Source organism: Cydia fagiglandana, chromosome 23 (genome assembly GCF_963556715.1).
Source record: "Cydia fagiglandana chromosome 23, ilCydFagi1.1, whole genome shotgun sequence".
In the NCBI taxonomy this organism is placed as follows: Eukaryota; Metazoa; Arthropoda; class Insecta; order Lepidoptera; family Tortricidae; genus Cydia; species Cydia fagiglandana.
Window position 1 is genome coordinate 3,750,728 of NC_085954.1, and position 15,978 is coordinate 3,766,705.

Genomic DNA, 15,978 nt, shown 5'->3' on the forward strand with positions numbered 1-15,978 from the left:
TCTTCCTTCGTTACGAAAGGTCCTTACCAGTACGGTTACGTTTGTCACTGACATAAACGCCGTCGAGAACGTAATTTACTTTCTATACATCCCGTTTGCATTAACATGCGAGTGCGAGCGAGATGTATAGAAAGTAAATTACGTTCTCGACGGCGTTTATGTCAGTGACAAACTGATGGTAACCGTACAGTTACGAAAGGCCGGTTACGTACGCGGCCGAAGGAGAAATAAGAAGGGAAAATCCTGTACAAAAATCGGACCATGTAAATGGCCCTTAAGCTAGCCTAAAACATGTTCGGATAATGGATGGCAAACCGCAGGTCCCGGCTATAAAAGTGGCTTAAAAATAACGGCAAAGTCATTAATTAAATTTGGCGGGGTCCCACAGGGGAGCGTTGTAGGACCACATTTTAATAAAACTCGACTCGTGTAAACAAAACAACAATAAATGTACGAGGGTTTTAAAATGGAGGAATTTGATACATAATAGTAGGTTTATGTGACTGCTATATAACGAAAGGCATTACAATACGAGTGTTGATTTATGAACGAGCAGAAAGCGAGTAAGATAAAATAAAACATATTTACGGCGCGATTCGGGAAATGAATTAGAGAAAGATACGATATAGTAAAGATATGTGACGTCCCACGGATAAAGGTACCTTATGGCGGTTGGCGCTTACGCCGCTCCAATATTATTGCGGCGCTATGCGACGTAAGCGCCAGCCGCCATAAGGTACCTTTTTCTGTGGAACGTCATATATCTTCACTATTTCATATCTAGTGAATATCTAATTCGTTTCCCGAATCGCGGCGCCAGCCACCATAAGGAACATTTTGCAGTGGAACGTCAAATATCTTTACTATTTCATATCTAGTGAGTCTCTAATTCATTTCCCGAATCGAGCCGTTAGTTGAGTTTGACTGTCGTATTTTGTATAATAGCACGCATAAACTCTAATGCCGTTATTCATAAACGCATATTGTAAGCCTGAATTAGCTATGAATCGTTTGTCCTTATCTGCCATTTTGACTTATGTATTTGTAAGAAAGGGATAAAACATAATTTAACTAATTCAGGGCCGTAAAGTTTATAAGGGGGTTAGAAAATATTAAAATAATCAAACTAACTGCCGCTTTAGACTTGCCAAAAGCTTATCAAATAAATTCGCTCAAAAATCACGTTTGTTGTATGGGAGCTGGGAGCCCCACTTAAAACTTTATTTTATTCTGTTTTTAGTATCTATATTATATAAAGCCGCAACCCGATGATTAATTGACATGATTGTTCTCCCAGAAGGAGGTTCGTGGGGTATTCGAGTTTGGTACGGTCGTATAGAGGGCGGTCTGGTGACCTCCAGAAAAATCCGACTTTTGGTCTACCGTCTTTCGTCATAAAAATGTTGAACGGCCCGGCCAAACGGTGGGAGGTAGGTGGGGGGTGCTCGACCAAATGTCATAGAGGGACCCTGGCAGTTTTTGAAGCTACCATTTTTTTTTCAAAATGGCCGACTTTTTTTTTTTTTTTTTTCAAGTTTGTCCTAGCGCGCTGAAATTTTGGTCACGGAATCTCGGAGTCCCCTAGATTCCTACGAAAAAAAAATTTTTGGAAAAATGCTCTAATTGTTGGAAAACTGGCCACTTTTGTTTTGTATGGCAACTTTTGAACGGTGCCAGATAGGTGGGGGGTGCTCGACCAAATGTCATAGAGGGCCTCGAGGCAAAACAAACTGCATTAAAAAAAATTCAAAATGGCCGACTTTTTTTTTTTAATTTTTTCAAGTTGGTCCGAGCGCGCTGAGATTTGGCATGGCGAGAGATAGAGGCCTCTAGATACCTACGAATAAAAAAATTTTTGGAAAAAATCCAAGATGGCGGAAATAATGAGCATTTTAATTTTGTATGGAAACTTTTAAACGGTGCGAGATGGGTCGGGGGTGCTCGACCAAATGTCATAGAGGGCCCCGAGACAAAACAAACTGCATTTAAAAATTTTCAAAATGGTTGACTTTTTTTTTTTAATTTTTTCAAGTTGGTCTGAGCGCGCTGAGATTTGGCACGCGGCAAGCTTGCGGGCCCAAGATTACCATGTGAAAAAATTTTTTTGGAAAAATCCAAAATGGCGGCGGATACGGGCCAAATTCAAATTTCTAAGTAGGTTAAGCGAGCCCGAAGGGCGAGCTTCAGGCTGGGAGGCCGAAGGCCGACCTCGCGGAGGGCCGTCAGGCCCGGAGCTTGACCCCGAATATCCAAGCGTGCCCCACCCCCAGTAATTTTGGGCGAGGCCGAAGGCCGAGCTGCGGGAATGACGAACAAAGCAAAATCCTATACAAAAAGTGTGTTAAGCGAGCCCGAAGGGCGAGCTTCAGGCCGGGAGGCCGAAGGCCGACCCCGGCGGAGGGCCGAAGGCCCGGAGCCTCCACCCCGACTCCCAAAACGCGAGGCCGAAGGTCGAGCTGCGTGAATGCAGTTCCTGCAAGCGTTCTACAAAGTCAACTGTTTTGATAAGCGAAGCCGGCGGGCCGAAGGCCCGACGGCGGAGCGTCGAGGCTCGCGAAGGCCGAAGGCCGAGCTCCGCGTAGGGCCGAAGGCCCGAAGCGTCACACGAGAGGGGGAAGTTGGAGCTTAAACACGACCCAATAGGAAAAGTGTCTTAGACAAGCGAAACGGCGGGCCGAAGGCCGAAGGCCGTAGGCCCGACGTGAGCTTGTCAAGACACTTTTACTATTGGGTCGTGTTTAAGCTCCAACTTCCCGCTTACGCCCCAAAGCAAAACCAACCCTCCAAGTGTTTTAATAAGCGAAGCGGCGGGCCGAAGGCCCGACGCTGAGCTTCGAAACCCAGCGAAGGCCGAAGGCCGAGCTCCGCGTAGGGCCGAAGGCCCGGAGCGTCCCTTTCGATTTCCCAAGCACGCGAGGCCGAAGGCCGAGCTGCGGGAATGAAGTGCTCGCACGCGGATCTTTTCGTCTTAGCAAAAGTAGAAATTCATTTAATTTTCCCTTTGGAAAACAAACTACTACACAATTACAACAGCAACAACAACATTAGATACCTACGATTTGGCATGGCGAGAGATAGAGGCCTCTAGATACCTACGAATAAAAAAAAATTTGGAAAAAATCCAAGATGGCGGAAATAATGGGCATTTTAATTTTGTATGGAAACTTTTAAACGGTGCGAGATGGGTGAGGGGTGCTCGACCAAATGTCATAGAGGGCCCCGAGACAAAACAAACTGCATTTAAAAATTTTCAAAATGGCCGACTTTTTTTTTTTAATTTTTTCAAGTTGGTCCGAGCGCGCTGAGATTTGGCACGCGATGACCTTGGCGGCCCAAGATTACCATGTGAAAAAAAATTTTTGGAAAAGTCCAAAATGGCGGCGGACACGGGCCAAATTCAAATTTCCAAGTAGGTTAAGCGAGCCCGAAGGGCGAGCTTCAGGCTGGGAGGCCGAAGGCCGACCCGGCGGAGGGCCGTCAGGCCCGGAGCTTCACCCCGAATGTCCAAGCGTGCCCCACCCCCAGTAATTTTGGGCGAGGCCGAAGGCCGAGCTGCGGGAATGACGAACAAAGCAAAATCCTATACAAAAAGTGTGTTTAGCGAGCCCGAAGGGCGAGCTTCAGGCCGGGAGGCCGAAGGCAGACCCCGGCGGAGGGCCGAAGGCCCGGAGCCTCCACCCCGACTCCCAAAACGCGAGGCCGAAGGCCGAGCTGCGTGAATGCAGTTCCTGCAAGCGGTCTACAAAGTCAACTGTCTTGATAAGCGAAGCCGGCGGGCCGAAGGCCCGACGGCGGAGCGTCGAGGCTCGCGAAGGCCGAAGGCCGAGCTCCGCGTAGGGCCGAAGGCCCGAAGCGTCACACGAGAGGGGGAAGTTGGAGCTTAAACACGACCCAATAGGAAAAGTGTCTTAGACAAGCGAAACGGCGGGCCGAAGGCCGAAGGCCGTAGGCCCGACGTGAGCTTGTCAAGACACTTTTACTATTGGGTCGTGTTTAAGCTCCAACTTCCCGCTTACGCCCCAAAGCAAAACCAACCTTCCAAGTGTTTTAATAAGCGAAGCGGCGGGCCGAAGGCCCGACGCTGAGCTTCGAAACCCAGCGAAGGCCGAAGGCCGAGCTCCGCGTAGGGCCGAAGGCCCGGAGCGTCCCTTTCGATTTCCCAAGCACGCGAGGCCGAAGGCCGAGCTGCGGGAATGAAGTGCTCGCACGCGGATCTTTTCGTCTTAGCAAAAGTAGAAATTCATTTAATTTTCCCTTTGGAAAACAAACTACTACACAATTACAACAGCAACAACAACATTAACAACAACAACACATCAACAACAGCAAACAACACGCGTACCGCGGGGCCCTCGGGCCCCGCGCACAGGGCAAAATCTAGTTTGTTGTTATAGCGGCAACAGAAATACATCATCTGTGAAAATTTCAACTGCCTAGCTATCACGGTTCGTGAGATACAGCCTGGTGACAGACGGACGGACGGACGGACGGACGGACAGCAGAGTCTTAGTACGAGTAATAGGGTCCCGTTTTACCCTTTGGGTAGGAACCCTAAATTAGTAATAGGGTCCCGTTTTACCCTTTGGGTACGGAACCCTAAAAAAGAAATTATAAATGATCAAGTTTTGTGTAATCGAGTTACGGAGCTGAAAAATATCGATCAAAATTATTAATTAAATTTGGCGAGATCCCCGCAGGGAGCTGTCCATATACATGAGGCATGTACACGTGGCAATAGGGAAGAGGGCTGTTTTAACGTGTAGGAATTTTATATGAACAACATTTTATTACCGGGTGTGGCCTGTAACACGGGCAAAAAATTAAACCGTAGTCTTTACTAGAGATACAATGGATAGTTGTTTGGCCGGATATTCGGCCTGCGGAGCTATACCTACATTTCGGTTTCTCAGGTGCGCATTCTGCAGGTTTGACCTGTTTCCTAGTAAACGTTCGCGCGGACTCATTAGGTACGAAATGAGTGCGCGTGCAAGTCAGTGGAATAATTAAATTGTTTTATAATAATAAACAAGTACGATTATGACCATGTCTATTTCTTAAATCCAATTTGTTTACTCCGAAATCAAGCAATGTTACTATCCGGTATCCAGCCGGATAGTAGGTCACTATCCGGTATCCAGCCGGATAATAGGTCGCTATCCGGTATCCAGCCGGATAGTATAATAACGGCCGGATACCGGATAGTAACCGAATATCCGGTGCATCTCTAATCTGTACTCCTCATACTGACTTCTGTTATGTTTAAGGCGTGAGAAGTAACGTCAATCACAATGATAACGGCGTTGAAGGTAACATATTTGTATGAAAAATAGGAAGAAACTTCATAAGTTTTTGAAGTGATTGAATAAAAGTGTCACCGTTTGATGAGTACAATTTATGTTTATTTGCTCGTTTAAAGGCCTCACCCGGTAATCCCAGTATACATATAGCAATAACACTGCTATATAAACTATAAACTGAAATAGATGTCATATACGAATGAAAAAATTACCAAAATCTTCGGTGCCCAGGGCTAAGCATTTTACATCTATTTTACTTTACTTTTTATGACATACATGATGTATTATCTACAATATCTACTGACGATTTGGTGCTAGCACGTTTTGTTTCCTTAAGGGGCCCACTGATTAACAGTCCGCCGGACGGTATCGGCCTGTCAATTATTTTTCGGATGTGTCAAAATTTTGTTCTAAAGCCCCTTAAATAAAAAATATCTTTATTTCGGAATATTAAAAAAAATCCATACAATATTGGTAGTATCATATCATTACAGCTACATGTTAGTAAGTACCTACATTAAAAATTAATAATAATAAAATAGGAAATAGTAGTTAATTTAAAGTAACCAGGGCTCGGAACCGGTATTTTTTAAAAACCCCGAAAAAGCCCAATATTTTGAATTATTTTATGCTCTTTAGATAGGACTGAATCATGTATTTCGGTAACAACTTCGTATTATTAGATTGTCCCATTAAAAATGAAATAATAAACCAAAGAACGAAAACGAACGTAATAATACCGGTATTTTTGTATGGAGCAAATACCGGTTTCCGACCTCTGAAAGTAACGCACAAAACGCCTATCAGCCCGATTCGAACTTTCAGTCACGTCAAATATTACGTCGAGATACGATATGGATTCGATATGTCAGTGCCAAAAGTGTGTTACTTCAAATAAAAATGTCACTTTTGACATTGACATATCTAATCCATATCATAGACGTATCGTAAAGTTCGAATCGTACCGTATTTCTCGTTCGGTGACAGATGTGAGCTATTAATAATAATGTATGGGAATGATTACACCAGGTAGGTACGTAATTGTCAATCAATAGTACTTTACTCTGCCCTTGCAATATTATGTTATGATATTATGACAAGACAGAAAGCTAACTTTGATGCTGAAGAAAACCTATAAAGTAGGCCACTGACGAGACTTCCAAATGGATGCCGTTACAATGGATTCATCCAAATGGACGGCATCCTAATATTAAACATTGTACGTTTTTGACATTCACGGACCGATTTTGGATTGCAGCCACGCTATTTGGACTGTCAGTGGCCACCTTATGACAAAGTATAGGTAAAGTATAGACATAGAGTATTAGACGTGCCCAGTACGGTTACCATGAGTTTGTCACTGACATAAACGCCGTCGAGAACGTAATTTACTTTTTATACTTACATCTCGCTCGCACTCGCATATTAGTGCAAACGGGATGTATAGAAAGTAAATTACGTTCTCGACGGCGTTTATGTCAGTGACAAACTGATGGTAACCGTACAGGTTGTAATAATACCATAGAGAAAAAAGTACATAGAGTGCTTACTCCATACATCAGTTTTGGTACCAGTACGACTATTATTTTCGCAGTCGACATCTAGCATCGAGTAGCTGAATTATCAGTACTGCTAATTGACAATAGATGTTGTGACGACCGAAAAGTCTAATGTTCAACAATTTTCAGCTAATATTATAACCGAATTAATCGGAGCTCTATTTTCAACTCCTTCTGCTTTTAATATTACTTGTAAATTGTTGTTCAATACAATTTTCGTATGTCGCGATTCACGAGATATCTAGTACCTATCAAGTAGCGGTACTGATAATTCCGCTACTCGATGCTAGTTGTCGACTACAAAAATAATAGTCGTTTTGGTACCAAAAAAACTGATGTATGGAGTGAGCACTCTATTCTTACTATGTATATTATTTATCTATGACCTTGTATGGGCAGGTACCCTGTTCATACATACTCTACATCTACAATCGTATTTCATACAGCAATCATTCATACAAACATTCGACATTCCGTTGCAGAAATTAGATTTTATTGAGCATCTACTGAAATAAACTTTACGTCTCACGTACGCACAAGCAAAAATATACTCTATTACAAAGTGGTATGAACCAAATTAGAATCGTCTTACCCAAGAATAACTACAAAGTTATTTTTGCGGTTACGTATAAGAACGTACTGGTTAAAATGTAGCAATTTGCGATTTCATGGATTGTAAATGTAAAATTGCGTCTTACGCTTTAACACAAACCCACTCTCTTTGCTGTAGTAATATAAATCAAATTACATTATTTTTACTGTGGAAGGTTTACATAGTTACTATAAAAAGTAATCGTAAAAAGTATTAGGATCAAATAGTTATTTTCTCAAACATGCAATGAAATATTGATGTTATGTTCCTTATAATAGGCTGCGAAGTATGACGTTTCAGGTGCGGCTAGGACAAAAGGTCGTTAATGGAATTTCATACACATCTTGCAGGCCTAGGCCGGCAAAGTCCTCTTTTTTAATTTTCATTTCACAGATATTTGTGACACAGCATCGTGGCATTCATCCATTAAAAAAAACTAGAGGCAGTTATTGCTTTATGGTTCGTAATGACACTCTGCCACTACGCCTATAAAAAAAAAAAACAAAAAACAATGTTTGCTATAATTTGCAGTTTTATTTGTATAAAATCAACATGAACTTAATAAATAATACATTCTATAATTTTAAATTATAAATTTAACTACACAAATAAAAATCTTTAAAATATTTCATCTAAACGTTAGCGGTAAAAAGGTCTACTCAAACACGCGTAATGATTTTTTTAAATTGTTATGGAGGTAAAGTTGAAAAATATTCATTCTGTTTTATTGGATTTATGGTGCGTTGTTGATTTTTTGACTTTAATATGAGTTCCGACGAAATAATGAAATTAATATTAATTGTAATCGTATGTGTTGGAATTGGCAGCGTAAGCAGAATTGATTTTAAATAACTTGCTGCCTCTGCCGCTAAGTCAAAGACGAAGTATGTATATGGTTGCTTATGGCAATTTTATTCTTTGAGAAACTAAGAAAAATGGCTTACAGTTTATTAGAAACAGTTTTGTGGCATATTTTAAATGAATGTAACTACAAATTCGTCAACACTGTGGAAATTATACTTATATTTCCATGCATAAAGCAACGATGTATGTGAAACATGATATCAACATGAAAGACTATGTAAACCTTTGTGACGAAAACGACAGTCAGACGGATACAAGGCGAAAAAATCAAAGATACATGAAAATATACGGGTAGTAAAAATACACGACTCGTGTAAAACAGACGCGTGATAATGATATAGGTACGTGTTGGTTATATTTTGGGTGTAGTTTACTTTTAGTTTTTTCTATAAATAAAACTTGGGTTTCGTGGATTTTTTATTTTATTTATTTCATTGCATGTTTGAGAAAAGCACTATACATACCTCGGCGGGAAATGGGGTTGCCCGCGCTCAGACCTATCCGGCCTCGCTTCGCTCGGCCGTCTATATGTCTTCGGCCGGCAACCCCTTGTCCCGGCCTCTGTAGTAATGTACTATTATTTTAAAAGGGGGCAAAGTTGTTGTTTAACCGCTCGTGCTAATATTGATACCCAAGCAAGCGAAAGATTCCACAATTGAACAACGAGCGGAGCGAGTGGTTCGAAAAATGAAAGCTTGAGCGTTGCGAGGCTTTCAAGTGAAACACAAAATTTGGCGACCGAATATTCGGTATAACATGTGAACATTTTGAGACACAATTATTACGAAAACTGTTCGCCAACAAAGCACAACGTTTGCTTAGATATATTTTTATGTTGAACAGAATTAATGAATGTCGTTAGAGTCAATCAAATCAGACCCATGATAAAAATAAAATATTTTGGAAACAACAAATGCTCAAAAACGTGCCTTCATATTTAAGCACTTTCCAAGAATACATTTTAAATATTAAATATACCTAGTTTTTGGTTATTTTTTTGTGAAATTTTTCTTTTTAGGCAGGTGCAACAGATATTCGGTATTCGGCCGAATAGTAGGCAACATTCGGCCGAATACCGAATAGTTGCCGAATATTCGTGGCATCTCTAGTTAAAACAGTTAAATATCAAACGGTGTCGTTAACGCCATCTAGCCGAGCATACCCCAAAGGTGTGCGCCATCTATCCGATAATGACTTTTTCATGATTTCCGAGGCACGTTTTTTCCTTGGACTTTATTCATCTTATACGGAGTTATATATGGGCCCGATTCGGATTTTGAAATAGACATCTATTAGATATCTTTTAGACATCAGCAGGATATGACTTAGAGATCCAATTCACATCTAATAGATATCTTACTCTATCTAACGTAAAAGTGACATTGGTTGCCCGAATTGCGCTGCAAAAGAGAACTAGTTGACATCTAAACTATAACGTATAGAATGGATCTAGTACGTGTCGTCTCTTGTGAATATCTTGAAGTTCGAATACGGCAGTATGTCCTTGATAGTAGCTTATAAATTTTATAGTCGTTCTTTAATGAGACCATGTCAATATGTCAATTGGTACATAGTAAACATTTAATGGAAAGCAATCCATATTAAACACAGCGACACAATGGCATAAATAACTCTGATAACTACTATATTGTATAGTTAGGATAAGATAAGATAAGATAAAATTTATTTCATTGAAAAATATCCAAAAATTAAAGCAATCATAATACGCTTAAATAGTTACTTAAATATTATAAATGTACAATCACAGTGGTTTAGATCATTAGAGTTAGGATGACTCGGGCTAGAACGGTCCGGGTCCGGGCTAGCAATTTGCCAAATTAAGACGAAACAGGAACTGAGTTTTAAATATTTTAGGTAAATATACCCGTCTCGGTAACAGAAGCGGCTCCTAAAACTAGTGCGATAAGGACACGGCGAAAAATCCTGCGTAAAAATCTCAAAAATCGAGGTTTCGTACTCGACTGTTTCCTCCTCCAAAACTTAGCCAATCGTAACCAAATTTGGAAATCTAAATGATTATAAAATTATCTGTGTCGAACCGTTTTGCTTTTTTGGCTAATTGATATCAGTTTTGAATACTACGCTTCTCATTGCGGCATAGTCAATGAGGGCATTTTGGCCATTTTTGAAGGCGCTAGGCCTTAAAAAACAAAAATATCAAAAAAAGCAAAACGGTCCGATACAGATATTGACAATATTAATCTGTGTTGAAAAAATCATTGCTCTAGCATCAAAATCCACGCAGGAAACAGTCGAGTACGTTTTTGTATGGAGAAATGACCACTCCTGTAATAGGGGATATTACTGCAATGTTCTGCCGCCAGAGTGCAGCACTACCGACTCTAGTAAATTCATAGACTAACTTATACATACTGTGCCTTCAACTGTTTATTGACAAGTTTTCACAGACAATAAAATATGACATTGATGCATCAAGGCGGTTTGTTATCAAGGGCCTACCGGTAAACGCGAATGTCGAAATTTAGTTTTCTCCCTCTTTATCGCACGAATATGCAAGAGTGATAGAGAGATTAGATAACGAAATTTCGATTTTCTTGTTTCGCGGTAGGCCATGTGATTGACGTGACGTGTGATGTGTCAATGTGGTTTGTTTACTGTATGTGCCACAAAGGTGCCACCTACGCAGAGCTTTGCCTAATATTCCCTATTGATAGTTATGAATTCTGTTATTTTAGTATTGAGTTTTGCCTTCATGCTATTTTATTTACAAGCTTTTATTTAGTTTCACCTGACCGTTGTCTGTCTGTCTGTCTGTCTGTCTGTAATCAAATCTTGCAAGTTAAATTTGATCCACTTTCCGGTACCCGATTGAGCTGAAATTTTGCATACATACGTAAGTTGGGTGACAATGCAATATTATGGTGTCATCGAGCTGATCTGATGATGGAGACCGGAGGTGGCCATAAGGAACTCTGTGATAAAACAACGAAACCTAATTGTGTTTGGGGTTTTTAGAATTGTCTCGATGAGTATTAGTTGCCTGTGGAAAAAAAAGTACAGTCGGCGATAAAAGCTTGTACCAAAAATGAAATTTTTGCCAAAATTTATTTAATAACAATTTTGGGTATTTACCTATTTTAAATGTTAATAAATGTTGTTTACTTGGCTTGGCCACTTTTCCAACTCATACACATTATAAGGCACAAAAAGTTAAACTTAATTTCGTGCCCTTAGCGAAACTTCAGTCTCATCCATATAACTTTCTTATACATGCTGTTTCTATACAGGGTGTGTCACAATGTGGCAGTGAGGGAAAATTATAAACTTGAATAGATTGATTTGGTTCGTGGGAATATAGAAGCAAATTTTAAGAAAAGAAAAACAGCATTAACAGCATTAAGGTTGACTGGTAGAGAATGCCTTATGGCATTAAGTCCGCCTTTTGTACTATAAGATTTTCTTTTGTGCAATAAAGATTAAATAAATAAATAAATAAATTAAATTACTAATAAATTAGGAAACCAAATCAGGTAAAATCTGTGAATATTTTGCTAGATTCGTTTAAAAAGGACAAGTTCTGTGGTAGAGTCTGTGTGGAAAGAGAAGAATCGTGGAAATAGGGCCCGTATCACGACTTTTCTCTTTCCACACAGGGCTATAACCGCGAAAATCAAAGTTCACAATTTGCGGTCATTTTTCTCTGTCACTCTAATTACGCTCTCATTGGAGTAAAAGAGAAAGGTCCCCGCAATTTGCGAATTTCGGTTTTCGCGGTAGCCCCTCAGACTCTAGCAATTTTACCTATGTTTTTACCACAGGACTTCGTTCGATTGACTGTTGGAATAAAAATTCACCCGAATTAGTACCCTTGTTGAAACTTGAGGTCTATTAAATATGACTAAATGTATCCAAAATAAACTACAAGAAATAAATTTATCTTAAAAGTGCATAAAAATTCTAATATGTATCTACAATAAAAATAAAATATGTACCAAATTTCGTCAAAAATGATGCAGCAGATTGGCAGTCGAAACATATAAATATCAATAAAATATTTTCTTGTTCTTCATTACATAGAAAGTCATTTGACGTGCTAATGTCTTATATATCGATAAACAACGGTAGCATGCACGAAAAAGTGTCACGTTGTGGACGGATCTTCATGGTAACGTTGTGGACGGATCTCCATGGTAACGTCACTTAATGTAATGGTAATGTTTTCTTATGAAGTTATCACGCAAAACTATCTTCCGTAAACCGACTTTACAGACAACCATATTTTTTATCTCCCAAATATCCCTTGTGGTTCCCAACAAGCCATCTAAATAACCATGATAAATGAGAAATAAAAACCAGAAACTATAAACTTCCGATGTTCCCTTACTTTAGACCCATGTTCTCAAAGCTCCCTGTATAGTGAAGTATTCGTCTAAGTTCTATGATTGGAAAACTTGGAAGCATGAAGCGGTATAAAAGCTGTATAAACAGCTATAAAGCAGATATAAAGCAAATTGTCGTTTAAATAGCGATCTGTCTTCGTTGAATAACATGGGGTATCATCATTCTGTATGGTGGTGTATTAAAAATCCCGTCAAAAACATAAATGTAAAAAAGGAGAGCCAAGTTCAATACAAAAATTATGCTTGGCTGTGGGGTTCGCCGCAAAAAGAATGGAGATCTAAATGAGTGCCAAGTTCTATGCAAAATCCAAATATGTATTTATAGGAACAAAATAACATTATAAACAAGTATTAAACTCTATTTCTTTGCTTTATTGGATACCTATAACAATTGCTGTTATTTAAAAAAATGCGAGATCTTAAAGCAGGTTAGATTTGACTTGGCCAGTTTTCATTACATCAGTCATTTTATAAAGTTATTCAACATATATATTTTGTAATTCTGATAAAAACTGGCCAAGCCAAATCTAACCTACTTTAAGATCTCACATTTTTTTTACATAACAGCAATTGTTATAGGTATCCAATAAAGCAAAGAAATAGAGTTTAATACTTGTTTATAATGTTATTTGGTTCCTATAAATACATATTTGGATTTTGCATAGAACTTGGCACTCATTTAGATCTCCATTCTTTTTGCGGCGAACCCCACAGCCAAGCATAATTTTTGTATTGAACTTGGCTCTCCTTTTTTACATTTATGTTTTTGATGGGATATCAATACTTTTTGTAAAGAAAACTAGGCAGGTATTGACATTTAATGTTTTTTCTTGTGTTTCCGCTGCATGTTTTTTACTTCTGTTCTTTGTATTAATTATGTGGTGCCGCGCGCCGCCAACGACATACCGTTGGCCGGTTGTTAAGCGCGTATTACAGGTTTTTTGTATGGGGACCCCCCCTATTTTTTAACTTTTTTTATTTGAGATTTTTTCCTACGCTTACACACAATTACCGAGCTGGATTCCAAATTTCATCCTTCTAGGTCATCTGGAAGTAGGTTAGGTTTAGGTACTATATGTCAGTCACAGTAAAAATGAAAATTTGTATGGGGACCCCCCCTATTTATTAACTTTTTTTTGTTTTTAGATTTTTTCCTACGCTTACACACAATAACCGAGCTGGATTCCAAATTTCATCCTTCTAGGTCATCTGGAAGTAGGTTAGGTTTAGGTACTTATATGTCAGTCACAATAAAAAATGGTTTTTTGTATGGGGACCCCCCCTATTTTATAACTTTTTTTATTTTTAGATTTTTTCCTACGCTTTCACACAATAACTGAGCTGGATTCCAAATTTCATCCTTCTAGGTCATCTGGAAGTAGGTTAGGTTTAGGTACTTATATGTCAGTCACAATAAAAAATGTTTTTTTTGTATGGGGACCCCCCCTATTTTATAACTTTTTTTTATTTTTAGATTTTTTCCTACGCTTTCACACAATAACTGAGCTGGATTCCATATTTCATCCTTCTAGGTCATCTGGAAGTAGGTTAGGTTTAGGTACTATAAGTCTGTCAGTCAGTCTTAAAATTTACGACTTTTTGACCTTCATATCTTTATAACCGTTTGAGCTAGCTTCATGAAATTTGGGCTTCTAGATGTCCTTATGGATATAATTAACACACGTAGTTTTATGTGTTTACGTTAAAGATGTTTTGAGTTATAGAAGGGTCAAAAGTGGCACCAAGTGGTTCGTGTAATATTACACTTGGCGCTGGCTAGCCAGGCCGCGTAGCCAAGATGCCAATCGCTAACGCTCCGTAGCGATCGAAACGCAACTGTCACTGTCACACTAATGTGGAAGAGTGATAGAGATACATAATGCTTTTCGTTGTCGAAGCGATAGCGATTGTAACCTTGGCTAGGGGGCCAGTTCCTTTGCTTGAACTTGGCTTGACACGCTGCCGCGTGTCTAGATATTAAAATGATACCTATTGAGAAGCGGTATTCAGACTTTATAAAATCGGCTATAGATATCTTATTATTAGAGTAGAACCTTTATTACCCGAAATAATTGGGACCGAGACTATTATGGGCCCGATTGGGATTTTGAAATAGACATCTATAGATATTTTTTAGACATCACCAAGATACAATAAATGTTTGAGATCTAACCTATCAATTTGACATTTGTGCGATTCTAGAGATACTCTTGAACGATTTCCACAGGATATGATTTAGAGATCCAATTCACATCTAATAGATATATTACTCTATCTAACGTAAAAGTGACATTGGTTGCCCGAATTGCGCTGCAAACGAGAACTAGTTGATATCTAAACTATAACGTATCTAGAATGGATCTTGTACGTGTCGTCTCTTGTGAATATCTTAAAGTTCGAATACGGCAGTCTTACGCTTACGCGTCTTTTACGCTTACGCCTCTCTTACGCTTACGCTCGGTGTGCTGAGGGCCTAACTCGGCTTATATCGATAAACGAATGATAACTTAATATCTAATTAATATCACATTTTTGAAACCTGAACATGCCTCTGTCGTAAAAGTTTGCTAAAAATGCAGAACAGTTGCATTGGGAATGTCATAATTTTCCGGGTATTTCTATTTTAACCGCCAAGTCACGAACACGGTTTAAAAATCGTTTATTGCTTGAGGTTATTTTTTCGTTTGTGACCCCAGACACAGAATAAATAATAGTACTAGGTACAGAAGACTCACTCTCTGAAAACGCGTCTGCTGCGATCAGGACAGATATGGCGGCTATAGTTCGTTTTTTAGCTTTAGAAAGAACTTGCAAGAAGGTAAGCGATCTTGACATGTCACTAATAGAAAAACGCTTTTTAAAAATCAAAAACTATTACTTATGTGAGCAGAAGAATGTAAATGATCGTATTAGATACATAATTGTTACATATTTGCCGTAACTTATTTTTAAAATGTGTTTTTCAATTAAAAGACACATCAAGTTTACCTTATTTCTAATGCTAAAAAAAAACGAACTTATAGGTGGCGACAGCGCCACGCGCGGCTTATGGCTAGCCACCAAAATTGGTGTGGAACGGATGTATACCTACTTGCCTACTTGTAGCTACCTGTAGCAAAGCAACGAAATCGCGTAGTGAGCCACGCCTGCTTGAAGTTATTTTTTCGTTTGTAACCCCAGACGGAATGAGAGACAAAGGGAATATTTATATTTCCGAATCTACTCAAAAAACGCCTATAGTGCCGAGACTTTCGAGCAATTTTCACTAAATTTACTTTGTTTTA

General features: G+C 39.3%; 2 protein-coding genes across 3 annotated transcripts in view; one reads left to right on the plus strand and one right to left on the minus strand.

The window, feature by feature from the left end:
* LOC134675908 (uncharacterized) overlaps nucleotides 1–15,978 on the minus strand; it is a 369,748-nt gene that overhangs the window by 352,871 nt on the left and 899 nt on the right. The gene's annotated exons all lie outside the window — the stretch shown is intronic.
* LOC134675745 (nucleolar transcription factor 1-B-like) overlaps nucleotides 1–15,978 on the plus strand; it is a 56,065-nt gene that overhangs the window by 8,809 nt on the left and 31,278 nt on the right. The gene's annotated exons all lie outside the window — the stretch shown is intronic.